The sequence below is a fragment of the Bombus affinis genome, chromosome 9 (assembly GCF_024516045.1).
Source record: "Bombus affinis isolate iyBomAffi1 chromosome 9, iyBomAffi1.2, whole genome shotgun sequence".
Lineage (NCBI taxonomy): Eukaryota > Metazoa > Arthropoda > Insecta > Hymenoptera > Apidae > Bombus > Bombus affinis.
The window spans coordinates 13824469-13838674 of record NC_066352.1 but is presented as its reverse complement, the minus strand read 5'-3'; the positions used below and the strand labels follow the sequence as shown (position 1 = coordinate 13838674).

The 14206-nt window shown below is 37.7% G+C and overlaps 1 protein-coding gene across 8 annotated transcripts in view; it reads left to right on the top strand.

The window, feature by feature from the left end:
* The window catches only part of LOC126920376 (neuroligin-4, Y-linked-like), a 329725-nt gene that overhangs the window by 236603 nt on the left and 78916 nt on the right, over window positions 1-14206 (top strand). For 4 of the 8 annotated variants that reach the window (XM_050730673.1, XM_050730675.1, XM_050730670.1 and 1 more), the window contains one exon: window positions 6322-6398. The exons of the other annotated variants lie outside the window; for them this stretch is intronic. The gene's annotated coding sequence lies outside the window, so the exon portion shown is untranslated. The remainder of the gene's footprint in view (window positions 1-6321; window positions 6399-14206) is intronic. 8 annotated transcript variants of the gene reach the window in all.

The following is a 14206-nucleotide window of genomic DNA, read 5'->3' as shown; positions in this document are numbered from 1 at the left end:
TGGCAAAAATGACGGGCATGGTAGGCCGCTAATTAATCCGACTGTACGCTTGTCTATGTCTACGTACAGATGCTCATGAAAATAATCGAATATTAATTGAAAACTTACGTATATTATACGAAACATTCTGAAATTTCATAGCGCAGAAACTTGATAAGATTTTCAACGAATCTGAAAATACGTGTAAAAATTGTGAGAAACTCGGTAGAAACACGTACAATCGGATAGGAAAAGTAGAATACGACGCTAAACTTCGGTCCCTTGCTTCTGGAACACTCTGTATACCATATCTGTAAGCGTATGTGTTTGAAAAGATGCGTGTTCGTGCGAGGTCACGATTGGTCATATTATAGAGAACAGATTAAACCATCGCTTCGATGTCACGCGGATTGTTCTTTAACGTTCCCTCTGGTGTTTCGTATTTTTTCCTTCTTCTCTTCGTTTTATTCCTTTCCTTTTTCGTTTCTATTTTTTTGTAACAAGTGAACGCAAACGCCTGCAGTGTTTATGGAACGGATTATGCGTACGAGTAATATGGATTGCTCCAGGGTTGTGGGAGTTTTTGTACGGGACAGAAATTCGGTTGATACTTCCTCTCCTACTAGTGTATCCAATATTTTTTCGACAAAGTATCGCAGAACCGTTTTTTGTCCTCGGAATTATCGCAGACTGCGCCGATGGTTTTTGATATTTTTGGACACAATGGGATTGAACGACACTGGTGTCGATCAAATACCGCTGCAGCTACGTGTTTTTTTTTTTTTTTTTGAGGGGGGGGGATGGAATTGCATATGAATTTACGCATGAACTTCTGTGCAGCTTTTTCTACGTAGTGGAAGGAAGTTCTCGCACGATTTTTCCACGTAGACCGTTTTGAAATATTTCTATTTTTGTAATTACCTTGAAAACCTAAACGCTTGAAAAACATTTGTAAAGTACGTTTTGGTTAACCATGCATGTGCTGGCGGTATTTTGTACTCTGCGTCACGAATAAAACTAGCAATAGAAAATCAGTATTATAACACAATTCAGAACCGAAACGATTAAAACGCAATGACAAAATGGCGCAACAGTAAAATACGATCGAATTATTCACTATCGGACGTTGGATTTCCTTGTTGAAAAAGCTTCGTTCCAATCTTCATTAGTATACGTAGGTTGAAACTCAGTTGCTTAACGAATGCGCATATTTCGCAGGATTTAGGATTCGCGCGACAAGAAGCACCGAGAGAAAAACTCGTTAGATCGCCCGGCAACAACAGTTTCTCGAGTGCAATCGGTTTTGGGCTGGAGGATTTCGACCCGGACCGGTTGATTAAATTTTTCCACGACTAAATAAAATATCAGGCCGGTCTTCTTGGCCGACTGACTGGACAGGAAATGCAGATTAAGCCAACGGTCGATCCCAGATTGTTCGCTATTGGAAATTGAACGACCGATACCTCCTCCGAGGTCGACTCGTTTATCCGGTAAAACCGTTGCACAGTCAACAAAAAGAAAGTATTTCTCTCTTCCTATATATATAGTTCGTTTATTCTACAAATACTTTATCGGACCGTATGTAAGGATATTGACTCGTCTGCCACCGATTAATCAGAGTTTCGTGGTTATATCGTTGATCGAAAATGTTCGATCTTAAAAATTTGATTCCTAAAGGTGAAAAATTTGGTGGGAGTTTGGAGAATAGTTGCTCTCTTTATGTTTCGCGAATGAAGGTGAAGACAGAATGTTTTTTGTCGAAGGGAGAAATTAATTTCTTAATACCAAATAAAAATAAAAAATTTATAAAAGTGACGAGTTTCGAGCTTTCTTCTCGCGATTAATAAAAAAAATGCTAATGTTTCTGAAAAGAATAACGTTGATTTTTATTCAAACTGAATCAGAATTAGAAGTAGACTTCTGCCACTACTTTTAGGCTAAAAATAACCTTTAATTCTAATCTTGGCATCACTCCGAGGTACATTTGATCGCTTGTCGAAGACGAATGAACGACGTTGAGAGATAAAACGTGACACTGAAAATCTTCGTTCTTCTCGTAAAACGAAATTATCTTTCAAACGTCTGAAAAGCCTTCCAAAGAAAGGAACGTTTTCCAACGAAACGAATAGATAGCATAAAATAAGGCCCAAAGTCGAAGGAATAAGCTTCCTTGACCTTATACTCCAAGGTAAATTTGCTCGATTATCGAAGAATGAACGACACTCGAAAATGAGGCACGACCCTGAAAATCGGCGGTCTTTTCGGCATCGCTTCCGGTTGCATTACCGCAACCAAGCGCATCCCCTCGGGATTACAGGAACTGCCGGCAGTGGCAGATTGCTCGGCAAATAGGATTGTGCAGCCAAACAACTAGCAGCAGTTACGAGAGAGATTGGTATCGCGAAACGATGCCGGAGTGTATGTATACGAGTGTGGACGGTGAGAGGGGTCGGGGATAGTTAAATCGACTGGAGTTTTTCCGTATTTGCATTCGCCTCGAAACCAGCGAAAAGACATTCGTGGAACACGAGGCCACGAACTGTCGGAAGCGCGAATAACTTTCGCCCGGAGGGCAGCCCTCGCGGAATTGTTTCCCCTTCCGGTTAACCTTACGCGATACGGTGGTCCAATTCTCGTTCGTTTACGACGAGCACGTGCTTCCCATGGAGTACCTCGGAACGACTACAAATGCCACCCCTTTATGCGAATACGAGCATTATTCTTCCCCAGCCTTTTTCTTTTTTTTTTTTTTTTTTTTTTTTTTTTGATAATAATCCCGAGCACGCGTTGTTACGATTTTTTAAAAGTGTAGCGAAATGGTTAAGAACGGAGAAATGTAAAAACAGAAAGGTGCTTCCGAATTTAATTAAAAGGAACAATTCAAAAATGTTCGAATTTAATAAATATTGTTAATGAATTTTCGTGGAAAATTGATACAATCGCTGAAATGGAAGTACCAATCGTGCAGATGTGAATAATGAAAAGGGAAACAGAGAGAATAATCATCGAGATATTCTGTTGCAGTTTCCATGGCAAATGTTTTTATGCAGACTAATTTGCAGGGAAATAAAGTTTTAATGCGTACAACGATAATCGACTGCGTACAAAATGTGCAACGACAAGTTATTTTTATCTTCTACTTTATTATTGCTCTTCTTATTTGATGCAGTCCATCTTTCCTCTCTAGAGAAATAGCAGCTGTCTTGGTGAAAAGTGCTCGTTAAAAGTATCACGCGCTTGATATATTTTTTAAAATTACAAATACATCTGGCGAAGTAGCATGAACGTCATGGGACGGGCGTGATACATCTGCCGTTCCCTACGCGATTCTTTTTAATTCTAATTTTTTCCAGACAGAAGAAGATTTAGCATCCACTTCCTCGGAGAAAAAAAAAAGGAAATGGGACGCAATAATTTATAACGGCATTTGTTGATATAAACAAGGAGAAAGAAAAACAGAAACAAAATATGCCATCGGCCTTTAGAATCGATTTTATATATCGTATAATAAATATGAGCGTGAAATTTGTGTTTCATATTTGCTTCGCGAAAGTTTCGTCGCCATTCAGAATTGGAAAACCGGTGAAAAAGTTACGGATTATAAATTCAAAACATAAAATATAATACATGTTAATGAAGTCTATTGAAAGAATACAATGACACTGATAAATTTTACAGATTCTGCATGCACAGATTGTTACAGTATCGCAATACTAAATTCATAAAGCTAACGTATTACCGTTTCGTTATAACAGCGATGTAACTGCTGCAAATTGCCAAATAAATGCTATGCTATAAATGCTACTCTCGTAAAGCTTCGTAATTTTGGATGACAGTGACGTTGTTCACTATCCGCTTCGGTGAGTGTTGGTTGCGTCGCGGACGTGCTTAAATCTAACTAGAAAAATAAACAACGTTGTATAACCTAAGATAAAATAGATAAAAACACGATATGTAACCCTGTGTATCTTGCAACTATCGTCGAAAACATTTTTCATATCATTCGTACTTTTCCAAATATTTGTACACAATTTTTCCAGTTAAACAGGATATGCTATATGTATTTTGAAACGTTAAAACTAACAGACAAAATTCTAAAAGCTAAAATCTAACGAAACTTTAAATTGATCCCATCTTTTCAAAACAAAGCTTCCCGCACACGAAACCGAAATTACCCAAAATAAAGACGACACATCGTTCAATTATTACGGCAGCTCGATTCATCATCGTGTCAAGGTGTACGCCGCACAGTCCCCTAACAAACCTCGAAGACGGTCCCATTCTCGTCTATATTCCTCCCTCGCGGCGAACCGCCCCATAACGTCTAAGAACGTTAATCTTCGTGCCAGAATACCGTAACCGGTGATCAGATAGCGTCGTTGCACAAAGGGACACGAACGAGGATGGCGGTGATCGTGAGAAGGTGTAGCTTATGTCCATAGACTGGCCTACGTCGTTTCTACGATCCGGCCAAGTCGCCTAGCCTGGAGGATGCCCATAATGCATGAGATTGTCAGCGTACAGAGACATCGCGTCGCGTCGGTGTCGGACGAGCCAGCCAGTCGCGTGTAGCCGAATGTTGGCGGGCTGACCGTGCCAAGCCAGGAAGGAAATATCGATCGATTGTGCCCACTTACTTCCGTTGTCCTGGACGATGCTTCCGAACGGGGCTGGACGCGAATGCACAGTGTGAAATGCGGCCTCCGTCAGGACCGGACGTTTGGATTTCACGGGGTCGGAAACGTACTGTCGCTTCGGCAAATGCTTCCCGTATTCATCAAGATACGATCCTTTCGTTTGCACGGTTCTTCTTTTACGTAGGTTCGATGCATTGTCTTTGGTGTGTTTACAAGGAAAATGTGTACCATAGACCATTTTGGGATATCATCGATATTGTCCGTTGTCATCGAGTTCTTCTTTTTGGTAGCTTAAGCGTTCGTTATTTACTATTCAGATACTGTCTTCGGGTTCTTTTTAATATCGTAGATCGAGCATTAGATAGAATAATTAGATGGAACAGCATTAAATGGAATATTACCTTTATTATTAAGATATCATTTAGTTCTCCTTCTTTAATTTTCGACATTCAGATACGAGAAAATATTCATGGAACATATAGAATACATTTAAATAAAAAGAAACGAATATAACTCGCAATCTTGCGCGCGTACTATCGCATAAACTGGTTTATTTCGGAATTTATCATACTTTCAAAAAATATGACACTGCGTAGTATATTTCACGCATTTCATACAAGTCATACAAAATTTAAGGTAATCGTTATTTTATTGCTTGAAGCTGCTAACTCGCCTCATGGACGTTTAAATTTAAAAACGTAATTGTGCGTCGGCTACTAAAGATGCACTGTGGTCAGCGTATATTATATTAAGAAAGCAAAAGTTAGTCATAGCGCTGGTATCCTGAGTATGGAATTTAATAGACGGTAGTAGCTCTGATAACTCTCTCGGCACAGTTTGTAACAACGTTGAAATTTTTAGAAATTTTTTATCGACGAATATTACACTGTAAAGTTCGAAAGTTTATATATTATATATAATAATATTAACTGGAAAGTTTGGAACCTTCGAAACTTCCATGAAACAAAACTTTGATCCTTGGCTACTATCTATAATATAATAGAATTTATTTCCACATTGCTTTATTCTGGTACATACACTTCGTTCTTTACTTATGTCTGACCAAACCTATCCTGCATTCCCTTTAATCTTCCAAGGGAAGCAATCAATTTCCCCCGTATAAAATCACTCTCGAATCACGTCAACTTCCTAAGTGTTTACTCTGGAACTGAATTAAGACAGAGGAGAATAAGATCGCTTGATCGCGCACAACTTGGATGAAAGTATTGTTATACGGTAAAAAGGATATAATTTGCTGAAAACGAAAAGTAAATTACGAAAGTCATGAAAAATTCATGCAAGAGATGAAAACAATTTTTCCTCGACAAATTTATTAAACGAATTCAAATCCCAACAGCTTTGTGTTCGAGAACAAGGAAGAAATTTCCTATATAACGGACGGCGTTCGCGTGTTCGGGTTACTGCAGATTGCAGTTAGTATCTTTATTTGATATTGGCGCATCGGAAGCACCAAGAAATTGTGGGAACAATTTTGACGCCATTACGCTGTCCCGTAGTCCATCTTAATTTCCTTCGAGGCCCTTCGAGGTGATTCCGAGTGGACTACGAGCCACTCGTAACTTCTCGAAGTGTCTCCCTTTACGACGCATCGTAACGTTTCCTCGCAATTCTCCCCCGCATCGACCATTTTCTTAGTCCTCCGAGTGGATTCAGCTGTATTCAAGACAGTTACTTCTCGTTTCAGTGATTAATCGTTGCGGCGTGTAATTGGATGTATTCGATGCCGGTCCATGCGAGTATCTTATACCAGTTCGGCGCAAAGTGAGTCATGAAAACATTCACAGTGTTCGTTTGCTAATTTCCGTGATAATTCAAAACGGTAATTTGTACGTTTGTAAATCGTTCTCGCCACGAGACAGTTATAGAGTATGGAAAGATTCTATAGAATCAAACGAGTAGTATAAATAACAACCCGTTTGGCAGATAAGTAGTGTAAAATCGCATATGGTCAGACGTACTTAAGGTTGAATCATAATTTCGTTCGCGATTTTTTAATAGAAATGTCATGTGTTCTTACTTTGATGTATCATGGAATCCATGAGATGAATACGATGTATATAACGTAACAGCTTCTTCTATTATTTTTTATAAACATATGAAGTAGACATATTTCGCTGTACGAAACATTGACAATATATTTGATCATTTCTGTGTGGTTCATTTACATAACCTGAAGTTACATTCCATGAAACGAGTACATTACTTAAGGATACAGGAACTCGTTACACAACTTAATAATCTGAGAGTTATAACTAATTAGTTCATTGGTATGCGAACCAGTCCTATGCCACAAGTAATACAGGAACCACTCCTAGTCAGACAAACAATATAGGAACCATATCAAGACAGACAATTAATATAGGGCCTGTGCCTTGTCACATAAACACTGTCACACGGCGTACCTTGTCAGACAAGTAGCGAGTAGTAATCATATCCTGTCACGCAAGTACCGTAGAGGTCATACGTGGTCAGATAAACAATATATACGTATGTATCAGGACAGATAATTAGTATAGAAATCATAGCCCCTCGCGTAAATGATACAACCTCTGTCTGTTTATAAAAGTGCAAATACTAGAAGTATAGATGACTAAATATTTTTTATAAAAGATGTTGAAGTAATTACTTAAAAAAAAAGCTACATCTTTTCTTTTGTATATCTGTGACCTGGAGACCATTGTTACGAAGAGAACAGAATTTAGTGAAAAGATTCAAAATAAGGAGAGGTGCATATTATTGTGCCCTTGAATATAAATTTTGTTTTGGGTTACAAGGTCTAGAAACAAAATAGCTATACGTAGATCTCTATTGCTGTTTCTTGTAGCCTTCAGCTAGACCTACACACCAAGGTTAACTTTTTGGTAATGTCCTTTGCTGTAAATATAGTTGAAAAACTCTACACCTTTTCTTTTGTACATCCGTGACCTGGAGGTCGAATGTTACGAAGAGAATAGAATTTAGTTAAACAAAAATTCAAAACAAGGAGAGGTGCATATTATTGTGCCCTTGAATATAAATTTTGTTTTGGCTTACAAGGTCTAGAAACAAAAGAACTATACGTAGATCTCTATTGCTGTTTCTTGTAGCCTTCAGCTAGACCTACACACCAAGGTTAACTTTTTGGTAATGTCCTTTGCTATAAATATATAAATGTGCTCCCTATCATACTTCTATTGTACTGTAACACTAAAAGAGCGAGGATCTGGATCAGTATACACTATACCTATACTTATTTCAATATATTTTTCTATTACAAATTCATCCACTCGTTTCTCTATCAGTCAACTTCAACAAAAGACCGTAATTCAAAATTAAACAATTCCGATCTTCTATGACCTAGCGATGCCTGTATCACATTCGAAGATTAAAATAGCTTCGATTGTACAAAGGCAAGGCGCGAAAATTTCCAGTATCACGACAGGAGTTTCCACTTTCCTATTTTTTCTTCCACGAACGAGATTTCGTAATTTCTCTTACGTATCCTGATGGCGCGTCGAAAGAAAGGCTTTCCGTGTAATTCACGGTGCAATACCGGGGACTGTTTCGCGCGAATTACGCCAGTGAATTCGAGACGCGTGCAATTTTAACGCGTTCACGAAGCGTAGTCGGCTGGCATAACAAACTACCAAGCCGCCGTTACTCTTACACCGTCGTCCTGACGACGCGACGAAAAGCTCCGACCGAAAGTTCGCTCGACGACAAAGGAGCCAGCCACTCGCTAGAATCGGAACGCGCTTATAATGGGAATTCGGAAACAATGCCACCCGCTATCGAACCGGTTGCATTCATGCAACGGGTGCTCGAAAACTTCCGGCCGAATTTAATATTCCGTCAACACGCTCAACGTCCGAGTTTCGTACTCGAAAATGATCGTTGAATACTTTATCATGGCAGAAATATCGTTCATAATTCGAAAACATCAGAAACCTCTTGCATAATAATTTGTCAGCTGATAGTATTGATGATAGATTATAGACTTCTCTTTTACAATTTTTTTAATTTCTCTTTAGTTAATTGTAAGATAATCAAGTGACATTTAACTTGTAAAATCTATTTCAAAATTTCGTTCCATTAGAAATACGCGTTACTCTCTTTCTGATTGATTTTATTATTTTAATTATAATTTATAATAATTGTAATTTGTAAAATTTACTTATCACTGACAATATTAGTTCAATCGTATCATGTGCCTAAAAAACATTCAGAATTTTCTACGTGATACTGATATTTTGATTTGATAATATTAATACAGTTATGTAAAACGATTAAAAAGTTGTTTGGAAACTTTCGGAAATCTTTCCCATTGGATTGTTCGTTAATTATCATTGCAATGGAGGAAGATAATTAAGAATAGAACAGCAATAGAATGGAAATGGTGACTCAAAATTATCCAATAATCAAATTAGAAATTATACAAAATTTACACGGTTCTGTATAGATCGAAGCTTTCTAGCTTCCTACGTGAATCATTTTCAATATATAGGGTGTCCCAAGTTTAATCAATCTTCACCAGTGCACTATATGAATAGAAATCAGAAAACAAAATGTAACATAAACATAGGTTCACAAACGTTTTATTATCGCGCCTTATTCTACAGAAACAATGCTGAGTTATGTTTAAATTTCAAAATACCATGCCCCGTTTCGAATGCAAGCTTGACATCGTAAAGAGATTGAGTTTATCACTCTCCGAATTTCATGTTTATCTTGCTTCGGTTCAGTGAATTCATCGTTAATCCTTTCTATCAGTTCTTGTCACGAATTGACTCTTGTACGATACACAATCGGTTTCACTGTTCCCCACAAATAAAAGTGAGGTATAAAATCTGGCGATCTCGCGAGCCAAACAATGTATCTTCCCAGACCAATCCATCTTCCATGATAATGTTCGTCTAGTCGTTCGTACGTCTCGTCTCTCGATTAATTTTAGGTTTCGTACTTTTGTTATAATCTTTTTATTAAGTGTTTGCAGGCCTATGTTTATATAACGTTTTCTACTTACTCTTACTCATAGAATATATTGGTGACGTTTGATCGTTTAAATCTGGGACACCCTGTGTATAGAAAAGCATCGTCATATAACCATCGTAAAATATACAAAGATCATATAACCATCGTCTACGTGTATGTATAACATCTACCATCAATATGCTGCAATGAAAATATATTTACTAATGGATACAAAATCGAATATGAAAACATTCCCCATTTTCATTCATTCAAAATACACATGAACCTGATACCTATCAAACCATACGCTATTTATTTATCCACCCAACGAAGCGCCAAAGCACAGTTATTACTCGTAAACGTGCACATTTACTGTAGATAGAGCTTTTAACGTATCGTGTACGCATAACAACTCAGTCCAAATTTCCGCTAATAAATCCAATTCCTTGTTATTCAAAAATTAGAGAAAAATCTTGCCAGGAAACATTCAACTTATGACAACTTTCTCGCGTATTAGAACGCGATATTAAATCGCACATAGAGGAATCGTAAATATAATAAATACCATTAGTCGCATATTAATCTGATTAATATATTATTAAATCGCAAAGTTACAGAGATCACAGATATACATATATCGTAAATACTTACACGAGTAAATTGGGAATCTTTATGCAAACTTATATTTTTGAGAATGTAATTTAATAAAGCCAGTCCAATTGCGTATTCTAGTATCTTCAAATTTTCCACAAATGCATAGAAATTAGAAGCGCATTCGCGAGTCACTGTATTGGGTAATAATTTGAAAAGCCTGTAAGGATATTCTTCATTTTAATGATTAATTTTAATAAAATTGATGACATAAGTGTCGCAGTCGTAGAAGAGAAATTAGAGAGATTGAACAGTTCCGGGTCCTCCTGGAATTGAAATAAATTTCCTTGTTGAAAGTTTCGATACGGGGTCGAAACAATTTGGAAAGCCGGTTGTCGGCATCCGATAATCCAGAATCTCGTTCCGGGGAACGTTCTATCGACGACACAGAACTCTCGGGCGGAAGTTCGCGCGCCAATAATCCGTGCGTTACGCGAACTCGGCCGCGCAGATACGTACACGGTTCACGGTTTTCGTGCACGCCATAAAGGAAGCTTATGCGGCATGAAACTTTCCGACGACGGCCGATATCAATTTGCTTAACGATAGCCAAGTTTTCGTTCGCCCGAGATACGCTTCTGGAACGGCGATGGTCGGCGATACTGCAGGAGAATCGGCCATCGTGTGCGGACGTGCCTAACTTTTGTGCAGCCCGCGTGAGCATAACTTTCACGGAGAGGGGGGGAAAATTTGCGATGGGATGCCATTGCTAGCCTTTTCGCGATCACTCGACTAGTTGTGGAATTGCGAGCTCTTTTCGGAATACACGAGCAATGGACCAAGAAATGGAAGGGATTGTGGAAAATGATCGACAAAGGGACGGTCGAGAAACGTTATAACAAAATTGATACGTAGGAAATACCATTTTTTTTTAAATAAAATTTTAACGTCTGGAGAGTACAGAGTAGTGCGGGAAATATTTATAATGCGAATATTTTTGGACATTTATTGTTTTTTCATGTGCATGTTTTATACCTTTTTTCATCCCCTACAAAGTTTTCTAAATATTACTGGTGTTAACTATACCTTTGGCCTCCAGAAAACTTTAACAATATACTATGACGTTATATTAGAGTTGTTCGTATTTCGAAAGTCACGTTGCAATCAGAAAATATTATTCTCTTGTGATCTTCGTTTGTTCTTCAAAACATCATTATTAAAAGAATAATGTAAATAAGAAAAGGTAATTATTCGTGAAATAGATCTCAAGTAGAAGATTATTAATTGATCTCTATCATCTTGAAAATAAAAAAGATATCCTTGTTATAATTTAATGGATAATCCTGGGGTTCTAAATGTCTGAATGTACAAGTTCGTATAATATTAAAACAGAAAAAAACAAATTGTTGTTAGCGAATATCGAGCACAACATTCTCTGTTTTATATCATTTTATTGAATTACGTATGACGCATTTTGTTCCATTACGTTCTTCTATTTACATTTAACAGATTAAATTTCATGTTTGTATAAACATTGCCAGATAAAGCAGCTGCGTGCAGATAGCGAAAGACACTTTTGGGATAACCTAATACGTGCATACAATAATCACACAATAATCATACTATAGTCTACATCATAGACGCTATAAAAGTAGAATTTTTATAGACTATGATCTTAAACAGAAAGTTAGTTTGCCGAATCGTCAAAGAGATTACTGTGATTCACGGGCTTGAAAAATTCGGCAGTCGCTTTTATCACGACTGCGAACGAAGGACGCGAGAGTTTATGCTCCACTCGAACTCGATATTTTATTATTTTCGTTTTATTTGGAAAGTTACGCGCGAGAAAAATCTGCTGCGCGACGTTGTTCGACGTACGCGCGTCGAGCTGTACAATAAAATTTTACGGTGTACCAACCCTGCAATGCGACTGACAACAGTTACATCTACTATTTGATTTAAGACAGCGAAATAGGTCATCAGAGATCATTCGATTTATTATTTAGTGCGTGTAATTCAACGTATACTGTGTTATCTATTATCTATAGTAAATTTATTCATTTATAATCGTAAAATACACTATCTAGAACTGCTTACTATTAATTTAGCAATAATTTTCATTCGTTAGAAACACTTACAGAAATAGAAATTTCAGTATACATGCTTAAATAAAACATGCAATAAAAATTTAAGATCACTTTTATATCGATAACTCGATGAGTAACTATAATTTCAAAAAGTCTATAATAATTTTCGTAATACTTTTCGCTTAAAAATATCTACGGAGATGAAAATTTCACGATAAGCGCTTCGAAAGCAAAATAAAAAGTAAAATAATTTTCGTATCGATGATTGAACGACTGCGAAGGTTAATTAAGACTTGAGAGAATCCATCGATAAGATTGATCCGAGAAAACACACGAGTACTCGAAATTACAATTGCTTTTTCGGTCGCAATATCTATTTAATTCTACGTACTCTGCGTTTATACGTATGCGTAGTATGTGAAAGATGGTATGTACGCAATTTGGTGTGTGCGCGTGAATGTAACCAAATATATAGAGAGCAAACGTATGCATCTACTTATACTTGCGCGTGCAAACACGCGCAGCAGCTACGATATAGCTACGAACACTTGGATATGCGTTACCAATATTTGTATGCACAAACAGGCTGCATTGTTACGGAAGCAATTCTAGCAAATGAAGAATTTTACTTCAAAGAGATTGAAACGATCCACCATGCGAACACGGAAATCAAATTTTTCTTTCAACTGAAACCTGCTTCCGTTGATGAAAATATGAAAGAAATATAGCTACAAAGGATACGAATAATCTTTCTGTCTCTCGATCTTCCAAATGTATCCGTAGAAGCGAATGAAATTCGTAACGAAAGCTCTGTTATCAATTTAGAAACGCCCTGTATACGGATGCAGTTCCACACGGATACTAACTACATTTTCGTAAACGACATACACATTCATACGCATAACCGCAGGTGTAATTCATGCATGTGCGCATTCACATGGACGTGTTGTAACCGCATGATTTATCGTCTTACGTGCCCGGACGAACTCTCGGTCCACTTCTATCATCGGTTTCCTCCGATCGCTGCCTCCAACCGCTTTCCTTCTCCTCCCCAGTGGCGTGGCCGGAAAAGATGACTGATTTCCACTACTATCGAAATTCCTCGTGGAAAACAGGTAACACGAAGTATGAGATAAAAAGGCAACGAAAATGATTAACTTGTGGCGATTCTGGAACATGAGCTGATTCGACGATGAATTCAATTGAACTTACAGTATCGTTCGAACGTGTCCTTTCTCGTGTTTAACAACGTGTATTCTAATTACGAAATAAAGACAAAACGTACTCGTTTCAGTGGAAGGGAACCGATATGATATCACGTAATGATATCGTATCACCTAATATCAAATAAATACAAAACAAACGAAACACTCGACGATCGATCGTCGATTAACACCTAATCCCAAGGATCCATTCATCTTCGATAGCTATCGTCACGACGTCGATCTCAAACGTCCTTATCTATCCATGATACTACGTTAATGACCAACCATAACCACCAAGTGACCTTAAGTATCAGAGACGTGACTTGGATCACCTACGTGATCCGACCGAATGACAAGATGATCATTGTACGATTCTCGAGCGACCTCGAGTGTGAAGAATACGACCTCTAATTTCACGACCTCTGTTGAGCTTCAAAGCTTCGTTTGCTAGACTTAAAGTACACGACATTTTCTCATTTTTTCGTTATTATATTAAATAGCGATGGTGTTTCATAATGTACAACAAGTTTAATTATTCCGTCCAAAATTCAAGAAAGAATTCAAAGACACTGGACCTTAGGTAACTGAGATAGCTCTCCGTGTCACCAGACAAACATATTTTCGACCAAGTACCTTGAGTTTTCACCTTCGTTCGGATGACACGTTATGTAAAAGTGGAAGTTGTTCCTAGCATTCTTGAATATCTTTCCTTTCGCGTAAGCCTTGACGCGGAGGA